This window comes from Myotis daubentonii, chromosome 1 (assembly GCF_963259705.1).
Source record: "Myotis daubentonii chromosome 1, mMyoDau2.1, whole genome shotgun sequence".
Taxonomy (NCBI): Eukaryota; Metazoa; Chordata; class Mammalia; order Chiroptera; family Vespertilionidae; genus Myotis; species Myotis daubentonii.
In genome coordinates, this window is record NC_081840.1 from 50,533,893 (window position 1) to 50,550,845 (window position 16,953).

The following is a 16,953-nucleotide window of genomic DNA, read 5'->3' on the forward strand; positions in this document are numbered from 1 at the left end:
AAGCATGGATGGAGTGCCTGTGTGAACTAATATAAATTCAAAGTAAACATCATTACATAAAAGGGTACGGTCTTTTTTTTCAATAGTTTTATTCATTTCAAACGGGCCGGATCCGGCCCGCGGGCCGTAGTTTGCCCACGGCTGCTCTATCCACTGAGCCAAACCAATCAGGGCATTTTGATGATCTTTTAACGTTTATTGCTTCTGCATACTCCATGGTGGTGGTAATTGCCTCTAAGGACCTGACCCGCAGGAAGAGTGACAGACTTGGTGGAGCAGTTATGCAGTGGGCAGACTGCACCTCTGAGGACCAGACTTTCAGAGACAGATGCATCGACTTAAGTTGAAAATGCCTGGCAAGACATATTTATGGGAAGAACCTGGTGATGCTAAATGTTAAGATGTAGGGAATCTTCTCCATATTTTTTATTCTAGAGCCCAGAATCATAGATTGTATCGTGTTCGGCTTCTTTGTGATTATTTTCATAAGCTGCCTTAAATCCTCTCTGGAACCACGGTAAACAACAACAACACACAAACAAGCAAATAAATAAATATGTTTATACATAAACAAACAGGATTTATTGGGTATTTACTGTGCACCAAATAATGCACTATCTTTCACATACCTATTTCCTTTAAACCTCACACCTAGTCATCATAAGTTCTATCCCCAGACATTGGCCAGATATTTGCCATAAGAGGTAGGGTCATGTGGGCCTGTTTTTGTCCAGCCTCTGCAGCAGGCAGGCCAAGGGACGCAGCAGAAGAGAAGGAACATGCTGCCACCAGGAGAACCTCTAAAACGGGGGGAGGAGGTGTTTGCAAGAGCGCAAGCCTGAGAGGTAAGGCTTGACTTTCTTGATTGCCAGAAATGCTAAAGAAATAGCTTTCCCCCCTACTTTCTTTCAGTGGCTTTTTCTGCATAAGTGGGAGCTGTCACTAAAGGGATAACTGGTCCAACTGGGCAAATAGGGAGCAAAGCTCTCCCTTCCCTTCCCCCTGCAGCCCAAGTGTTTGTATTCAATGTGGGTCTGCACTGGGACACCCGCCTGTCTGTCTTCCACAATTCATCTACAAGCCCCAAAGAATGATAGTTGTGTTTCTAGGATGCAATCGATCTTTCATTTGCATGACTAGGTCTCTCTGATGTAGGAAGCCCATCTTCACATTTGTGGGTGTGTGACACAGTCAAGTCTAAAATGTGTTCAGATGTCTGGTCCTCCCCGCCCAGCAAGTGGGAAGCATGGGGCTTTGATTTGTCAGGGGTTCTGAGGCCCTGAGCTGGTGTGGGCAGGGAGTGTCCTTCTGAGAAACAACACCCAAACACAAGTGTCATAAATGTGGGTCATGAACCAAATAGACAGTGCAAACAAAGTGTGAGTCCAAAGGAGGTGGATGGAAAGGCAGCAGTGAGGGGGCCTGAGAACCAGCACAAAGAGTGATTCAGCTGCCCCACCCACCCCCATGCGATCTCATGGTGCTAGAAGGTGCCTTGAGGGTGTTTTACAGATCCTGTTGGATGGGACAGAAGCACTTACAACTGTTTCAGGGAACTGGGTTTCACTCTGAAGAAGAAGGAACTCCATCAATATCAGGCAACTGGTTTAACTTTTATTTAAGAAAAACTGCAATACACAATCAGAATTCTGTTATTTAGGTAAGTTGTAGCTGACTGTTTCGGATATAAACTGTCAGAAAAAGTAGATTCTGACGTTATTGAGGTTGTCTGAGAGTTACCTGAGTGTGCATGTGCAGGCACGCCATGTGCATGGGCACACACACACACAAGCACATTGCTGTGATAGGAAACATAGTAGCAAACAAGGGAAGAATCTGCATTATCTCAGAACAACCAGTTTTCTCTTGTTTTCACTGACTTCACTGGGCAAAAATCATAATATTATATACTAGAGGCCCAGTGCATGAAATCGCATGAGACCCAGACCCGTTGCGCTGTGGGACCCATCAATGCACCTCCTGGTTACTGGTCATTTGGTCATTATGGCGTTATGGCATTACAGTCACTGGCTTTTTAAAATATAAATTTTACCAATCCAGACAGAAAATTCTTTTCAGCCTAATAATTTACATGGGCATTTATGTTGTGTCCCATAGTGTGTGTGTGTGTGTGTGTGTGTGTGTGTGTGTGTGTGTGTGTGTGTGTGTGTGTGAAATCATCTTTAATGCTGAGGAATTCAAATCTTTTGTAAGTGGTAATATTTAGACCAGCGGTTCTCAACCTGTGGGTCGCGACCCCTTTGGCGGTCGGACGACCCTTTCACAGGGGTCGCCTAAGACCATCCTGCATATCAGATATTTACATTACAATTCATAACAGTAGCAACATTACAGTTATGAAGTAGCAACGAAAATAATTTTATGGTTGGGTCACAACATGAGGAACTGTATTTAAAGGGCCAGAGGTTGAGAACCACTGATTTAGACAAATCAAACAGGTGACTTCTCAAGACAGGAATAACGGTTCCTAAATGCCAAATTTAGGAACATTACATTTTGCCAGAACATGACGTTTCCATTGTTCCCCCAAGCAGTCAGTTCCAGGGCCTACTAGACATCAGGGGTTCCAATTGCTTCTCTTTGGGCAGGATTTGCATCCATTGTTGAGCCCCTCGCTATCTTCAAGCTCTCCTCAACTAAATGGATAAGATTCTGGAGAGCCAGGGCCTGTGATGGGCTGAGGTGGGGAAAGAAGTAGGACAGGTAAAGAGGAAGATTGCACGTAAAGGCAAGGACCCTGATGTGAGAAGAAGCTGGTTATAAAAAGATGTATTTCACAAAGGGCTTATTCTCGTTGTATGTGACTACCCAGGAGGGACGGTCGCCCTCATGCCTGCTCTGGAGTAGAGAAGGAAAGACATTTCTATTTATTAGACTTAGGTAGAGTTTAGGGGACTGGGCAGGTTGGTGGTTGCTTTAAAGGCATGCAGTCAAGTGCAGACAACTTTAAAGCATTGCTGCTCCATCTGTGCATCTAATTGAGTCGCTTGTGGGTCAACAGGCTCCAGAGTATAACAATTTGTCTGCACTGGACACAGAGTGGACCAATTTAATGCTTGCTGCAGGGTGAGAATTTCCACAGCCTTTGATCAGACTGTTTTTTTTTTAGGTCACTAACATTTAGAGGTAGTTGAAAATATCAAGTAATTGGTAAGAAATTAGATGGTTTGTGGCTAATTGGCAAAAGCCTAGATTACATCATTATTTGGATTTTATCCACTTAATGAAAAAGTCTTGAGATCTTTAGGAAGAACGTATTAATGTTAATACCACGTGTGCAGCCCACTCTATGGTGTGCAAATATCTTCCGTCTTCCCTCCCCTGCCCGCCCTTGTGCTTGTCTGCTCCCTTGGACCTCTGAATCCACAGTGGCTTTCTGTGGCATCGTTGCTCCTTTACTACTTCACTTTACTGAAAGGAAAGGAAAGGGGAGGGGAGGGGAGGGGAGGGGAGGGGAGGGGAGGGGAGGGGAGGGAGGGAGGGGAGGGGAGGGGAGGGGAGGGAAGGGAAGGGAAGGGAAGGGAAGGGAAGGGAAGGGAAGGGAAGGGAAGGGAAGGGAAGGGAAGGGAAGGGAAGGGAAGGGAAGGGAAGGGAAGGGAAGGGAAGGGAAGGGAAGGGAAGGGAAGGGAAGGGAAGGGAAGGGAAGGGAAGGGAAGGGAAGGAGCCCTAGTAGGTTTGGCTCAGTAGATAGAGTGTAGGACTGAAGGGTTCTGGGTTCAATCCTAGTCAAGGGCATGAACCTGGGTTACAGACTCGATCCCCAGCCCTGGTGAGGTGCATGCGGGAGGCAACTAATTGACGTGTCTCTCTCACATCCACGTTTCTCTCTCTCTGTCTCTCCTCCCTTCCGTTCTCTCTAAAAATCAATGGAAAAATATCTTCAGATGAGGATTAACAACAACAACAAAGGAAATGAAACCCTCTATTTGTTCTTCAGCTTAGAATGGAGCAGGCTGAAGAAAATTGCAATCTGACACATAATCACTAAAATGCCTGTTATTTGAAGAGAGTTTCCAAGAAAATTTCTAAGAGAATCTTAGAAGCGGAAGAGAATGCCACAGGTGTTTGGTGTTATTTCTTGAAGACATTGTCCCCACCAGCCTAGCCATCATTTCTGGAAGAGCCTTCACAACACATCCTCTAAATATGTTTTTGATCAATGTCCTCCTTTTAAAATCAGTCACCAGCCCTGAGCACAACACTCCAGGAGCGGGCCCACCACACCCTGGTGCCCACCTTCAGCTCATGCTCCACCAGAAGCAGTGGGACCTGTTCCCTTGAACCCCAGGTCATCACCTGTTAACCCTGTCGTGTTTAGAAACAAGAGAGGGAGGTATTCTGCAGCTAGTACTCTTTGGAGTGTTTCCTTCCATTTTAAAAAGACTGATTTTTATTTATTTATTTATTTATTTGCCTGGTGTGTTAGTCAGCTCAGGCTGCCATAGCAGGGGGGCTAAGCAACATTTTTCACTCACCGTTTTGGAGGCTGGAATCCAAGATCAAGATTCTGGTTGATTCAGCTCTGGTGAAGTGCCTCTTTCTGGTTGCCTTCTTGTTAGGTCCTTTCCTCAGTCCATGCTTGAGGCTAGAGAAAGAGAGCAGGATCACTTACAACCTCATTTAAACTTCATTACATCCCCCTCTCCATACTGCCTCACCGGGTGCTTCCCTAATGTTCAGTCCACGGCATGGAGTGTGCCTCTAATTTCATCTTTTACTTTTTCAGTTCATCATGCATGAACTTCATGTGGCTCCACAATCTTTATGACCTTTTTTTACTTTTCCTGATTATATTATTTTCATATATTCTTATTATTAAGACATTTGGTGAAAGATAGTGAAAAAAACTAAACTTTAAAGTCACCTAGGTATAATCACTATTAAATTTAAATGCATTCTGCCCTAGCTGGTTTAGCTCAATGGATAGAGCATCGGCCCGTGGATTAAAGGGTCCCAGGTTTGATTCCAGTCAAGTGCATGTACCTTGGTTACAGGCTCAATCCCCAGTGCGGAGGTGTGCAGGAGGCAGCTGATTGATTTTCCTCTCTCATCAATGTTTTTAACTCTCTATCCACCTCCTTCTCTGTAAAAAATCAATAAAAAAATATATTTTTTAAATTTAAGTGTATTCTCTTTCTCTAGTTTTTAAATACATTTCTATATATTGTGTATACAATATACATTTACAGAATGGATTATATAAATTTAATAGCCAGTTATTGTATATTAGAATTGCATCATAAGTATTCCTCCAATGTTAAAAATTAGTGGACCACATATTTTAACAACTGTGTAATCCTATGTAATAAAACCCTAATATGCAAATAGACCCAATTGTGGAATGACCTGTGGCTATGACATGCACTGACCACCAGGGGGCAGTTGCTCAATGCAGGAGCTGCCCCCTGGTGGTCAGTGTACTCCCACAGGGGGAGAGCCACTCAGCCAGAAGCCAGGCTCAAGGCACTAAGGAGCAGCAAGCAGGTGGGCGGTAAGGAGCAAGGGGTCCCGGACTGTGAGAGGGCGCAGGCCAGGCTGAAGGACCACTCCACCCCAGTGCATGAATTTCGTGCACCAGGCTTCTAGTATTTTATAATATGCCAGCACCACAGTTTATTTTACCAAACTCATATTGTTGACCTTTTGAGTTGTTTCCAGTTTTTGATAAATAATATTTTAAGTAATATTATGGCTTATAAGCATTTGCCCACATTTCACATTTGTTTTAGGCCACATGGCTGCTAAATCAAATAATAACTTGTATGGTATTGGAAATATCAGGAGGAACACTTTGTAAAGTATATAATTATTAACTCCTATTCTGTACACCTACAACTAATACAAAATAATATTGAATGTAAACTGTAATTGAAAAATAAAATTAAAAAATAATAATAGAAATATTTTAATACTCTTATACATATTGCCATTTGTTTACAGAATCTTAACAATGATTACTCATGGTTTTAAAAAATACTATTTGAAAAATAGAAATAAGCATAACACAAAGAAATAATTTTATTCAGTCACCTAACATAGTCATTGTTAAAATTCCAAAAATTAGATGGGATCAAATTGTTTTAAATCTTACTTTTTAATTACAATATTTGTGAAAATATTTATGATGTACTTTTATAATATTTCAAAGGCTACATTGTGTTCTATTGTATGGACACATTTAATTTAATTAAACAATTTCCTATTTTTGAATTTTTATTTCTGTCTTTATTATAAAGAAGACAGAACTAAACATTCTTATAGATAAATCTTCAATTACATCCTACATACAGAGTTCTTGTACCAAATGTTTACAAATGTTTAATGACTTTAACATAAGCTATTAAATTGTACTCCAAAAGTTTGTGCTCATTTATATTTTCATCAGCTGTATAAGAGCAGTACCTTTGCTGGTAGGGAGAGTAACACATAATCATTGTACATTTAATAAGTGAAAACAAATTTCAATTTAATGTCCATATTTATCTAGAAGTAAGGTTGAATATTTTCCACATATTTATTGGCCGGTTTTATTTTTTCATTAACTACTTGTTAGTGTTCTTTGGCCATTTTTTATTAAAAGTATCCATTTTTCTTTTGTGAATTTGTAAGATCTTCCTATATATTTAAGTAGCATTTCTTAAACTATGTTCCACAGAAAATTAATGTCTCATGAAAGGATAATAAATTTTTGCTAAAATGGAAAAAAATGATACTGGTGATATTGTTTAATTGTTCATTAAAACTTATTTTTAAATGTATATGTAAGAAAAATATTTTTGAAATATAAACAATTTTTATTATTTGATATCTATTTTTGAGATAGAAATGGTTATACCTGAAAATGCCAGGAAGTGGCATGATATTACAATGTTTATGCAATCAGTGTTGCTACTGCTCTTTCACTGAGCATCTCCTGTGTGTCATCTAGTCTATGGTCCTGAGACTGTCATGTGTCTTATCTTATAATGTCAACATATATTTGTGATATATTTAATGGTATATGTAAATCATGAATCAAATTTTAACTCTTTTGTATCAGTTAATTTGCCTTTGAGACTACCTATTCTTATCTACTTATTTTTGTCATTTATTAAGATAAATTTTAGAATAAGTCTGTCCAGATCTTCTCCCAAAATTCTTTGAGGATTTTTACTGTAATTGCAATCATTTCATTGATTTATCTGGAAAGAACTTATCTTGGTACAAGGTGAAATCTTCCAATTTAGCAACTAATTTTTCAAGTCTTATTTTAACTCGCTCTCAGAGACTCAGGGTTTTTTTGGTGGCTGTTAATCCTCACCCGAGGATATTTTTTCTATTGATTTTTAGAGAGAGTGAAAAGGAGGATGGAGGGGGAGAGAGAGAAACATCAATGTGAGAGAGACACATCGATTGGTTGCCTCCTGCACTCATCCCAACCAGGGCCAGGGATCGAACCTTCAACCCAGGTACATGCCTTTGACTGAGAATCAAACCCACAGCCCTTTGTTACGTGGCCCAACACTCTAACCGCTGAGCAACACTGTCCAGGGTGAGACTCAGTTTTTTTAAAGAAAAGTTATAACTTTTATAATTTTTTAGAACTATGCTTATAACTTTTATCATTAAGAGATATTTAACTAATATGGTTGAGCTTCCTTCTACCATCTTATCTTTTTCTTTTGTTTATTCATTTTCCTTGATGTTTCTTTTTATAATAGTGGTTTCTTCTGTATGTTTGTTTCTGTAACTACATTGTTAAATTTTCTAAAATTGTTATCAATATTAATCATTAAAGTATCTATTGACTTTTCTTTATAAACTTGTGAAATTTACCATAATTTTATTCCCTTTCTCTCCCTACATCTTGCTGCTTTTCTTGGTATGACCAGAGATTTTAGACCTCGATTTTTGTTATTACTATTTTGCATTGTGATGCCTCTAAAGAATGTTTTTTAACATTTGCATCATCTCTGTCCATTCTACTATTTCTTCTACATTGCATCCTATCTATTCTTGAGGTCATTTTGATTCACTTTTTTAATCAAGATATTTTTAATTTTTATTGAATTTATTAGGGTGACATTGGTTAATAAAGCCATACAAGTTTCAAGTGTACAACTCAATAAAACATTATCTGCACACTGCATCATGCACCCATTACCCAAAGCAATGTTTCCTTCCATTCCCATTTCCCCCCTTTGCCGACTTCCACTTCCCCCCACCCCTTTCCCTCCTCTGGCTATCAGTATACTATTGTCCATGTCTATGAGATATGTATATAATATTTTCTTAACCCTTCACTTTTTTCACCCACCCCAACCCCTTTCCACTCTGACAGCTGTCAGTCTGTTCTATGTATCTATGCTTCTGTTTCTGTTTTGTTTATTAAATTATGTTGTTGATTAGGTCCCACATAAAAGTGAGATCATATTGTATTTGTCTTTCTCTGACTGGCTTATTTCACTTAGCAGAATAATTCCTAGGCCCATTCATGCTCTCACAAAAGGCAAGATTTTCTTTTTTATAGCTGAGTAATATTCCATTGTGTAAATGTACCACAGCTTTTTTATCCACTCATCAACTTATGAGTTCTTGAGCTATTTCCAGATCTTGGCTATTATAAATAACACTGCAATGAACATAGGGGTGTATATAGTCTTTTGAATTAGTGCTTCGGGTTTCTTGGATATATTCCCAGAAGTGGGATCGCTGGGTCAAAAGATAGTTCCATTTTAAATTTTTCTGAGGAAGCTCCATACTGATTTCCATAGTGGCTGCACCAGTCTGCATTCCCACCAGCGGTACATGAGGATTTCCCTTTTCTCCACATCAGCGATTCTCAACCTGTGGGTCACGACCCCTTTGAGGGGTTGAACAACCCTTTCACAAGGGTTGCCTAAGACCATCAGAAAACACATATATAATTACATATTGTTTTTGTGATTAATCACTCTGCTTTAATTATGTTCAATTTGTAACAATGAAATTGGGTGTCACCACAACATGAAGACTGTATTAAAGGGTCGCGGCATTAGGAAGGTTGCGAACCACTGCTCCACATCCTCACCAACACTTGTTTGTTGATTTATTGATGATAGCCATTCTGACAGGTGTGAGGTGATACCTCCTTGTGGTTTTAATTTGCATCTCTCTGATGATTAGTGTGAGCTTATACAGCTTAACACCAAGAAAATAAAAAACCCAATTTAAAAATGGGCAGAGGATCTGAATAGACATTTCTTCAAAGAGAACATTCAGATGGCCAATAGGCATATGAAAATACTTTACTTTTTAAAGAGAGATATGTTATTGGTAGGTTTGAAATACTTGCATTTCTGATCATTTCTGAGGTTTTTATAGTGGAAATAAGATTCTCGGGTCAGAATCCTTTTCTTTCAACCCTCTGGTAGCCATCGCTCCATTGTTGTATCAAATTCAGTATTATAGTAAAGAAAGCTTACCTTTTGCTTTACTTAGTAAATACTTATAGGAATTTTTTTTTTTCAAAAATACAACAAAACCTGTCTAGGTATGAGTTTCCTCACTGATTTGTCAGCCACTCAATTAGCCTTTTTGCTCTGAATACTCAAGTTTTTATCAGCTGAGGGAAACTGTCTTCTATAATATTTTTGATTATTACTTCTCCTCTGTGTGCTGTGTCTTCTCATTGTAGAAGTCCTATTACACATATTTTGGATTTTGGGGATCTCTTCTATCCTCATAAATCTCTAAGTCAGAGGAGAACACCTATAGCTATGAATTTCCTGTAATAGTCTGCAGTTTGCAGCCTTCATTTTAGTTTTTAATTTAGCACTCATATTTTTTACCTTTGTAACATCTTTCTTGGGCTCTATTTCTGCACAGTTCTTTATTCATGTCTTACCTAGCTTTGTGATTCAAACTCCTTCTGAATTTTTATAAGAAAATTTATTTGAATTCTTGTACAGTTCTATCCTGTTGCTTCAGTAACAAGAGATAATTGTATTGCTAAGATTTATACCTTCTTTTGAATTGCTTTGTCTTTTCAGTGATTTTTCACAAGATATGTGCTGGTCTGCTTTTATGACTTCAGATGAATCTGAAATTGTTAAGATCTCTGTGCAAACATTTTAGCCCAAGTAAATGGAGAAAGAAAATGTTTACATTTGCTAAAGTTTTCCTATGTCTGGAAGTCAATGCAAAATAATGAACAAGCTGCAGCAGGTGTAGTATAGCAGGGAGCTTCACCTCTGGGCCCATGGGTTTTGTCTACATCTTAGTGATGGCAGCCCAGGCAGCACCCCAAGTCCAAGGTTGCCCTCATAAAGAGTCAGTCACAGCATTGCTATATATTTGCTCACCTTGGCTAGTCATTTCAAACATAAAAATAACAATAATAGCTAGCATCTTTGAGTGTTTATAATGTGCCAGCCACTCTTCTGACCTTGGATATAAATGGTACAGAAAGATCCTGTTATTTGTGGTTTACTCTTCTAGGCTGTTTTCCATAGAAATTACTAAAATTGAGACTTGATCCCTTCACCTCCAAGCCAACCAATGATAGCTAGAGTGACCATATAACTTATCATCCAAACTGAGGCACTTTGGGAAGCTGCCCCCCCCCCGACATCCTGGTAGCCCCCAACTGTCCCCCTCTGCCAGCCTGGTTGCCCCTAACTGCACCCCCCACCACCAGCCAGGTCGCCCCTAACTTCCCTCCCTACTGGCCACACCTAACTGCCCCCCTGCTGGCCTGGTTGCCCCTCACAGCCCCCCTGCCAGCTTGATTGCCCCACACAGCCTGCTGTTCAGTCATTTGGTTGTTCATCACTAACACCCCTACCAGCCTGGTCGCCCCATGCAGCCTGCTTGCTCAGTCATTTGGTCGTCCCTCACTAACCCCCCTGCTGGCCTGGTTGTAGGCAGCCATCTTGTGATGGTGTGAGGGTTAATTTGCAGATTACCTCTTTATTATAAAAGATAAATACCTCTATACATCTCTCTAGATAGAGCTAGAGATAGACATAGATATATAGATATAGATGTAGATATTCATTTTCTAACTCTGTCTACTGAGAAGGCCTGGGAATCATGACTCCCAGTGTCACTGTGCAATGAGCACATCTAGTTCCCAGATTTTGGTTTCTAAAGGTCATTATCCACTAAAAGGAACTAAACCTTCTTGGAGAAATAGAAGACTTCAGTGCTGGTGCAAAGTGCAAGATGAGCCAGAAACATCCTGTGCCAGAACGTGCTCAACAAATGATGGAGACACGTCAAAACAACGCAAAACCAACTTGAAGACATTCCCCTGGAGAAATCTTGGATGATTTTAGCAGCAAAATAATTTATGAGGTAACATTTAAACCCATTGAATAAAATAGAAATACCCAATTCATGCTAATTTAAATAAACTAGATAAATAAGTGGGAAATTTGGTGATATACAGTATATTTATATCATCACAAAGTAACTCTTTACCTAAGAGTTACAAAGGACAAAGGGAAAGTTAACTTTACAGTGAGTGGAGAAACCTGGCAGATACCACCTCAATGACGTGATTAAACTTTATATTACCAGTAACGAGACTAATCAAAATTGTGCCACTTGCTTTTCCTTTCACCGCTGTGGCAGCAGCCATGAGTACGCTCAAGCTTCTGATTGGCTTATAGAAAGTCTGGTTGGACCCCAATGAGACTAATGACATCGCCAATGCCAACTCCCGTCGGCAGATTCGGAAGCGGATCAAAGACAGGCGGATCATCGGAAGCCTGTGACTGTCCATTCCTGGCTCGATGCCAGAAAAACACCTGGGCCCGCAGGAAAGGCAGGCATATGGACATAGGGCAGCGAAAGGGTACTGCCAATGCTCGTATGCTTGAGAAAGTAACCCGGGTGAGGAGGGTGAGAATTCTTCGCCGGCTACTCAGAAGATAGTGTGAATCTAAGAAGATTGACCGCCACATGTTCCACAGCCTGGGCCTGAAAGTGAAGGGTAACGTGTTCAAAAACAAGCGAATTCTCATGGAACATATCCACAAGCTGGAAGGCAGACTAGGCTCACAAGAAGCTTCTGGCTGACCAGGCCGAAGCCCGCAGGTCTAAGACCAAGGAAGCCTGAAAGCACCATGAAGAGTGGTTCTAGGCCAAGAAGGAGGAAATCATCAAGACTCTCCAAAAGGAAGAGACCAAGAAATAAAGCTTCACCTCTCTTTCATGTACATGTGGCCTTGGCAATTACATGGTTCAATCATTTAATAAAAGTAGCCTTCATCTAGCCCTACCTGGTTTGGCTCAGTAGATAGAGCGTCAGCCTGTGGACTGAAGGGTCCCAGGTTTGATTTGGTCAAGGACACATGCCTAGGTTGCAAGCTCCATCCCCAGTAGGGGGTGTGCAGGAGGAAGCCATTCGATGATTCTCCTTTATCATTGATGTTTCTCTCTCTCCCTCTCCCTTCCTCTCTGAAATCAATAAAAATATTTTTTTTAAAATTAGCCTTCATCTAAAAAAAAAAAAAAATTGTGCCACTTGATAGGATTCAATGAGAAGAACACATCTTCACTTCTGTGATATTCTTACCAAAGTCAGATAACCTGAATCAAATCTTAAGGGAATATCAGACAAATCCAAACTGAGGTACCATCTACAAAACAATTTCTCTAGCTATTTACATATATACAATGGAATATTACTTGGTCATAACAAAGAGTGAAATCTTACCATTTGCGACAGCATGTATCGACCTAGAGCAAGCATGTCAAACTCAAAGTCTAACACAAGCCAAATAAACAAGGTTTAAGTTTATGTAGGCTACAAAAAAAGCAAAAGCTTCAATTTTCATAGAAACTTATGTTTATTTTGATAGAGACATGCTGACTACAAAGGGCTGAAATAAATGAGTAATTGTTAACATAAAATAATAGGACATTTTAATAAAAATTAATATTTTTTCTTGAACATTAACTTACCAGACACTGAATAACTGCACAAATTAATAAGCATAATACAAATAAACCTATTTTTCTTGTTCTCCGAAAGCGAAATATTTCATGTTGCACACACCAAACAAGTCAGTCCAAGACTAATGATGTGGCAATCAGCTGCTAAAATATTCGCTGCTAGTATTAGTGGAGAGAAATGGTGCGCCTGTGCGTAAGGCACATAAGGGAAATGAATGCAACATGATTATAGTAATCAGTCCTTAGTGAACGTTGTAGTTCATTATTAATAATTATGTATAACAGGATATTGTAAAAATTAAGTTATGAAATTTTTATTAAAACGTTTCTTACATATCATTATATTGGCTGAACTGCAAACATATTCGTTGTGGGCTTCGAGTTTGACATGCTTGACCTAGAGCAGTGGTTCTCAACCTTCTGGCCCTTTAAATACAGTTCCTCATGTTGTGACCCAACCATAAAATTATTTTTGTTGCTACTTCATAACTGTACTGTTGCTACTGTTATGAATCGTAATGTAAATATCTGATATGCAGGATGGTCTTAGGCGACCCCTGTGAAAGGGTCGTTAGACTACCAAAGGGGTTGTGACCCACCGGTTGAGAACCGCTGACCTAGAGGGTATTATGCTCAGTTAAATAAGTCAGTGAGAGAAAGACAAACATGTGGTTTCACTGATCTGTGGAATCTAAAGAACAAAATAAACAAAATAGAAACAGACTCATAACACAGAGAGAAAACTGGTGGTTGCCACAGGGATGGGTGTTAGGAGGCTAGGTGAAAAGGTGAAGGGATTAAGAACTACAAATAGATAGTTACAGAACAATCACACTGATGTAAAGCATAGAGAATATCTATACTAATAAAAGGGTAACATGCAAATTGTTCACGACACCCTCACAGTCACAACCAGATATGCTAATTAGTCATGACCAGATATGCTAGTCATGACCAGTATGCAAATTGACCATCACTCCAAAACACAAGAGAGCTGCCCCCATGTGGCCACAAGCTGGCCTGCAGGGGAGGGCATTGGGGGTGACCAGGCCTGTAGGGGAGGGCAGTTAGGGGTGACTGGGCCAGCAGGGGAGGACAGTTAGGGGTGACCAGGCCAGCAGGGGAGGGCAGTTGGGGGTGATTGTGCCAGCAGAGGAGCAGTTAGGCGTTGATCAGGCTGGCAGACAGAAGCGGTTAGGGGCAATCCTTTGGGATTGGGCCTAAACAACCAGTCGGACATCCCTTGAGGGGTTCCAGATTGGAGAGGGTTCAGGCTGGGCTGAGGGAGACCCCCCAGTGCACGAATTTCTTGTACCGGGCCTCTAGTAGTCTATAATATTCTAATAACTATGTATGGTATCAGATGGGTACCAGATTTATTGGGGTGATCACTTAGTAAGTTATATAATGTCCCATCACTGAGTTATACACTTGAAACTAATATACTGTTGTATGTCAACTATAATCGAAAAATTGAAAATTTTTTAAATTTGTCTGTAATCTTCAAAAGTGACATGACCATGAAAAGCAAGGGGAGGAGGAGGAACTGTCCCATATTGAAGGAGACTAAAGGGCCATAGCAAATAAAAGCAACATGTAATTCTGAACTGGGTCCTTTTACTATAAAGACATTATTGAGACCATTGAGGAAACTTGAACAGAGTGTGAAGACTAGATGATAGTAATGTATCAATGGTAATTTCTTAATTTTGATTATTGTATTTTGGTTATATAGGGAGAATGTAGGAAATTCTCCCTAAAATATTCTAGGGTGGTAAGTAGATCATGTCAGTAACTTATCCTCAAATGATATAGGAGAAGTTCTTTGTACTTCAGTTGCAATTTTTAAAAGTTTGATATTGTTTCAAACTAAAAAAAAAAAAATTACATGGAGCAAAGTTGTGAATATTTTAATGATCCTTGATACAAAGGGCTAAATTGTTTCCCCAAAGGGTTGGACCTTGTCTTATGACTATTCAGTTCCTCTTTTTTCCTATTGAGTTTTTGCCAGGTGAGCCAGGCACTATCTGCATTCCAAGGCCTTATTTTCCGTCCTACCTGCCCCCGTTTATAATAGAAGTGCTGATTTTCATGAACTCACTTATCTCAGTGTGGGGGCAATCACTCATTGTATCATTAGCTGATAATGACTAGATGAGTTGATTGAGCTGTAAATGACTGTGGTTAGAGATTGCAGCTCTAGCTGATTAGATAAATATGCCACATATTTCATTTTGATCATATCAATTTCACTATCATTTGAAATGTCTTTCTTCATCCTAAAGTTCTCATTAAGACATGGTAATTTCTCTGAAATATGACTGTATGCATGACTTCTATGAGCCAAAACCAATAGTTACAGAAAAGGAAGGTTATTTTACATTTTAGCGATGGCATAGCTCTATGATTTCACGCACCTCTCAAAATCTAAAGATCCTTTGTTAGAAAGTGAGCGGTATCTTTATTGCGCTTGGAATAGTACACACGTGTGGCAGGGCAGAGACCAGTGCCTCTTTAATGGAAAATCTTGTCTAGCTTTAGAATGTTGGTGAAGAGGCTGGAGGGTTTTCCCCCAGTGAGTCCTAAAGAATGGCTCTTTGGCACCTGGTGGCTGGCGTTATTTAGACTTTCTAGCGCTCTGCTGTGCAAACTTTCAACAGCACATGAACCTCATTAAAAAAATGTAAGTCTGGTTCAGTCGGTCTGGGATGGGACCCAAGAGTCTGAATTTGTAACAAGATCCTGGGCGATGGCAGAGCTACCGGTGCACAAACTGCACTCACAGTGAAGGAAAGGGCTCGCATATAGCTTGCCCTGCAATGTTCTCAAGAGCAGGCCCCAGAGGCTGTGTGCAAGGAGAGGCTTGGCACACCAGAAAGTCTGCTTCTCTCTGAAGACCTGGCTCATCCACCTGCTCTCAGAGCAGAGTCAATCCAGCAGCCAGCTGGGTGGACCATGACAATGCCCACAGTGAGCAATTATATTGGACCAAGATTGTGTACTTAAGGGAACAGCCAAAAATGTAATGGTCTTGTCTATATAGTGCTATGGTCTTTATAGGAATTTGACCCATATCTCTTATCCTATACTAGAGGCCCATTGCACGAAGATTCGTGCAATAGGCCTTCTTTCCCCTGGCTGCCAACACCAGTTTTCCTCTGGCACCCGGGACCCAGACCTTCAATCTGGCCACCGCCTTCCATCTTCACTCTGGACACAGTCTTCGCTGTGGCTGGAGCCTTAAGTCTTTGCTCCTCGCTCCGGCTGGAGTCTTCAGTTTCTGGCCAGAGCTGCTCCTGTAGCTCCTTCCGCCCCCCACCCTCCCCTTCATAGCTTGATCGCTGCTTCGCCTGCAGACCTCGCTGATGGGCTCCTGGGTCCCAGGGGGCCACCTTGCCTGTGGTCCGGCTTTCCGATCATGATCATGATCATGGGCTGTAGGCAAGGTGGCTCCTGGGTCCCAGGGGGCTGCCTTGCCCTGGCTTTCCAGCGGCTCCTGGGGTTGCACACGGGGGCCTGGATGGCAGCTCCCAGTGTCCCACCCTGTCTGCAGTATGCAAATTAGCCGCCATCTTTGTTGGCAGTTAATTTGCATATCACGCTGATCAGCCAATGGCGATGATAGCAAAGGTACGGTTAATTACCATGTTTGTCTATTATTAGATAGGATAATAAAAGCCTAATATGCTAAGTGTTCAGTCGTCCAGTTGGCCATTCAACCAATCAAAGCGTAATATGCTAATGATATGCTAAGGCCACCATGACATGCACTGACCATGAGGGGGCCGACACTCCAACTGGTAGGTTAGCTTGCTGCTGGGGTCTGGCCAATCGGGACTGAGCGAGATGGGCTGGACATGCCCTGAAGCCCTCCTGTGGTCCCTCCCTGGCTGGCCAACCTCCCGTGTCCTCCCCGACCCCGATCGTGCACCAGTGGGGTCCCTTGGCCTGGCCTGCGCCCTCTCACAATTCAGGACCCCTTAAGAGATGTTGGAGAGCCAGTTCTGCAGG

The 16,953-nt window shown here is 40.9% G+C and overlaps 1 pseudogene; it reads left to right on the top strand.

Moving 5' to 3' along the window:
- Nucleotides 1-12,181, top strand: part of LOC132227826 (large ribosomal subunit protein eL19-like) — a 208,524-nt pseudogene extending 196,343 nt beyond the window's left edge.
- The last annotated feature ends 4,772 nt before the right edge of the window (nt 12,182-16,953 follow it).